This window comes from Chenopodium album, chromosome 2 (assembly GCF_948465745.1).
Source record: "Chenopodium album chromosome 2, dcCheAlbu1.1, whole genome shotgun sequence".
Taxonomy (NCBI): Eukaryota; Viridiplantae; Streptophyta; class Magnoliopsida; order Caryophyllales; family Amaranthaceae; genus Chenopodium; species Chenopodium album.
The window spans coordinates 26,293,593-26,298,371 of NC_137835.1; the positions used below are offsets into that span (position 1 = coordinate 26,293,593).

General features: G+C 33.8%; 1 long non-coding RNA gene across 1 annotated transcript; it reads left to right on the forward strand.

Moving 5' to 3' along the window:
• The first annotated feature begins 1,326 nt into the window (after positions 1 to 1,326).
• LOC145584726 (uncharacterized) lies at positions 1,327 to 3,557 on the forward strand. The gene is made up of 4 exons (XR_014100401.1): positions 1,327 to 2,062; positions 2,717 to 2,818; positions 3,207 to 3,380; positions 3,472 to 3,557. It is a non-coding gene; the product is annotated as an uncharacterized LOC145584726 (long non-coding RNA).
• The last annotated feature ends 1,222 nt before the right edge of the window (positions 3,558 to 4,779 follow it).

Here is a 4,779-nt window from a genome sequence, read left to right on the forward strand (position 1 = left end):
ACTCATTCTAAAGAACGAAGCAAATGTGTATTTTTACTATACTTTAAAGTTATTTGCGTCGCTTGTTATTAAAGAAGCGACGCAAAAAACAAATGTATGTTAGCTTTCTATCATTTGCGTCGCTCTTATTTATTAAAGCGACGCAAATAAGTTTATTATTTGCGTCACTCATTTACTGACAAGCGACGCAAATAAGGCACTGAATAATTTGCGTCACTCTTTTAATAAATGAGCGACGCAAATAACAAATTTTCAGCATTTCAGATTTTGTTATTTGCGTCGCATTTTTATTATGAAGTGACGCAAATAACTCTGCTTTAGGTTACCCATTCTGCGCTTTTGACCTTAGCTTTTCACTTTCACTAATTCACTAAACTGCAAATCCCCAGCTTTTCAATTTCGACCCTTCAATCCAACAAATTCGCCCAAAAAACACCCACAAATTCGCCCAAAAAACTGCAAATCCCCAGCAAATTCAACATCCAAAATCGCAATCAAGTTCAACACCCATAATCGGCAGCAAATCCGAGCAATTTCGAGCTAAAATTTAGACCAAAAACCCTAATTAATTCGAACCCTTAAACCCCAGAAAATTGATTATTTTCGACCAAAAATCCCCCATTTCGAGCAAAAAATGTACTCAATTCCATACGAATTCGAACCGTAGAAACCCCAAAAAATTCAATTAAAAATCCTGCTGAAAAAATTCGAGCAATATCTGATATTTTCGAGTGGAAAAATCGCTTAATTTCGCCCCCAAAAACCCGAGGAAGTTCAAGCAAATTACAGCAATGTTGAATTTTTGAATTTTCGAGTGGAAAAATTGCTTAATTTCGCCCCCAAAAATCGATTTCGGCTCGACATTGTTGAATTTTAGAAATCAATTTCACCTATGGTAAGATTGCTTCTATTTATGTTCAATCTTTTCATGGTAGATAGAATGTAGCATTTAACTTGAACTTTTAGTGTTAGTTCACTAATTAGAATGTTCAATCTTTTATGTTCAATCGATTTCGGCTCGGACTTGGTTTAATTTCAGGTTTAGTGTTAGTTCACTAATTAGAATTTATATGGCAGATTTAATTGAATTTTTATAATTTTCAGTCATTGAATTTTCATTTGAGCATATTGCATACTTGTGAATTTCAGTCATTGAATTTTTGAAGTCAATTTTCATCTGAGCATATTGCATAGTCATTGAATTTATATGGCTGTTTTGCAATATTTTACTGGTTGCTTGTTTGCATCTTTGAACAGTCTGTAGAATAGCATAGTCATTTCAGCATATTGCATAGTCCCTAAAAATGTTGCATGATAAGCCAGGCCTCTAGCTTATGTCCTAATAGAGAAGTGATATTGTAATTGGAATGCTAGGCTTAATCATCTGGGATCTTTTCAATATTATGTACGGTATAATTATGGAGCAAATATTGAACTTTTTCTCTTTGGGTCTTTGACCTTTAGAAGTAGGCGGATACTTGTGAAGGTATCACAGCCTCACAGGTTATGTACTCAGCCTTAGTTTTTCTCTGGCGTGTAGGAAATTGTCTTTTACTTTCTCTATGTAGTTTAGTTAAGTAAGGAGCTTATTATTACTTCATGTTATTGGCGTAGGAGTGCAGTCAACTTGACATAGTTGTTCACCTGCAAAGCCTGCTTTTATGCGATCTGTTCTTCCACCCAGTGAAATACTATTGCACTGTTCAAAGCCTGGATACAATTTGCGGTAAAAGTTTTTTGGGGCTTTTTTTTTTTTTTTGAAATACCATGGTTTCTTTGAAGTTTCAAACTTCAAACTAAAGTAATTTAATAGATTGTGTTCTTTTACTATGGATAATTGTTAGTGCTCCATTTGTTCTGCAAATTTGTTTGCATTTAGTCTGTAGATTTTTACAGTTGCTGTTTTGCAATATACTACTGGTTGACATCTATGATTCTTTGAATGTCTTATTAAAATTATTTTTTATCATTTAATTTTTTTGTAGGCATCATCATAATGGGCGATGGGAAGCACGAATTGGGTGCGTTTATGAGAACAAGTACCTCTACTTAGGCACTTTCAGTAATGTCCTGAACTCTATTTCTCTCGTGCTCGCTCTTGTTCTATGAGATTTAGGATCACGAGCACACACGCAAATACGTGGTCAGACAAAGTGATTATCATAATCACAGGGACAAAGATACTTAATATTTGGACTGTCCCTTTTGGTTTGGTCACTTTCTGTGATCATCATATATAGTATATGTTGTATGTATTCCTGTCCACTATAAACAATAAGATATAAAGGAAAGGGGGTGAGTACGGTACCAGTAGATCTGCCATTAATAAAAAAATTGCTCCTACGGACTGACATGGCGTCACGTGAGTCAAATATTGTGAATACCTCTTAGGAATGGGTTGCTTGATCTGATTTTATGAAGAAAATTATTAGTATGATTAATTAATTAGGTAAGGTTTTGGTGAAAATTATGATCCACTAAGATTCCTGCTCTTTGCATTGCTTGAACCCCGTCACACCTGACTATTACATATGCAGTTATGCACCCCCACCTTTACTTATAAAGATATGTAATAAAGTCAAATTTGATCAGAAAAGAAAACAAAAAGAGGATTAAAGAATAGAATCAATGCCGAATAACAACTTTTATGTCACATACATGGTAGATTAAGTTGAATCAACTATGTTGGTTTAATATATGTAATTTTTTATGGCAGATTCTTAATTATGCGGAAGTGAATTCCACAAGTTGCTCGAGGTTCTGGTTGTGGACAAACGATTAAGGCGGTAGTACGCATACGAGATTGTCTTCACTTGTGGTATATATATCTGAACCATTCTTTGCAATATTAACTTATTTGTTCTGGTTGGTATAATGATTGTGAATTGTATGAGATTTTTAATTGTGATATAATTGATTGGAATTGCAATAATAATTGCATCATTGACTTAGATACCCGTTCAGGGCTTACTCATTAGGAGTAAGTCTTGAATAGTCCCCGGTTTGGGACTGTTCTTGAATGTTCTATCTCATTTAGGTGATAACTACTTGAATTGTTTTGGATCTAAGAAGATCATGGCTCACTATTTCCCGATTGTTCTCTGGGTACATATGTTGATAGCCGATTATCTACATTGTGTGCTTGGAGAACTGTAGGGAAATGCTGCATATACCATTTATAATGTTATTACATGATATATATGTAGGGCCTTGAGTGACTTACTCGATACGGAGGAAGTGGCTTCCATTGGATTCATGTGTCCGGAAATGATTTCAGAAACCTATTTGCATAGTGATGCTGATCGTATCCTACTATACATGACACATGTGATGGAAAAACAAAAATCTAAGCAGTTCATCTTATGCCCATACCATGAAAAGTATAAACTTTGAACTTGTATTTATTTGAACTTTGCAAATTGTTGATATTATTTTACTCTTTTACAAATGTGTGTCTAATTTATTATGTAGGAATCATTGGGTTCTTTTGGTCTTATGCATGGCTAAGCGTGAAGTCATCATCTTTGATTCTTTGAGGCAGAAGCGAAATTTAGCAATTAAGTTTGCAATGACAAAGTAAGTCTAGTTTGTTATTAATGTCATGATTTTATGTGTGTAAGGGTAATATATATGTTATTTGTTTCAAATGTGTAGTGTTTTTCGAAGTTTTAAGGCATTAAGTGGACAATCTAGGGGAAGTAAATTGACATGGCATTTGGGACAGGTTACCTTAATTTCTGACCCTAAATTTTAGTTTCTTAATAATTGAAGTATAGCAATTTAATTCAACTTACAAATATATTACATGTAGTGTCCTCAACAATTGGGTGGACGTGAGTAGGGCTACTACGTCATGCGTTATATGTACGAAATACTTGAACATCACCATAGCAGTGAAGATCTTATTCAGGTATGAGTTGTCAAATATTTCATTTTTTGTTTGATAAATACAATTTGATGTTAGCTACAATCTTGAATTAAAACTTTCCTCTTGTATATTTGTTGTGTTGATAGGATTTTTCAAGAACTACACCGTACACCGAGGAGGAGATAAATGAGATCCGAGATATTTGGGCAGAGTATTTTATATGTAATGTTGAACTTTAGATTTACCACTTAGCGCATGTTTGACTCTTGTTTTGGATTATAGGCTTGAAATGAAGTAATTTGGTTAATTGGTGTTGGGATTATGAGTATAATGTCTATGATATTGAGATGTAATCTTATTGGACAGGTTGTTAATATAATGCCGTCATTCCCAATTTTATGGGTAGGCCAAATTACAAAGGAGACTCTGCCGAAATTTACATTTGCATTATTCAATAATATTGCATTTTAATTTCAATTATATTAGCGTTAGCATATTACTTTATACCTAGGAAAACAGGTACTACAAACATATACAAGGCAATTATTATATTATAATTAAAAAAAAAAATTCACCTCATTTGCGTCACTCATTAAACAAACAAGTGACGCAAATACAACAGTTTTGTATTGTCTACTCAGTTATTTGCGTCACTCCTACATAAACAAGTGACGCAAATAACAAAAAATGCATATATTGGAAGAGTCATTTGCGTCGCTTGTTTATGAAGGAGCGACGCAAATAACAAAAAAAGTTTAGCAAAAGAGTCATTTGTGTCGCTTGTTTATAAAGGGGCGACGCAAATGACTTAAAATAAGTTTATCAGAAAAGTCATTTGCGTCGCTCTTTTATAAAGGAGTGACGCAAATGACTTAAAATAAGTTTATCAGAAAAGTCATTTGCGTCGCTCT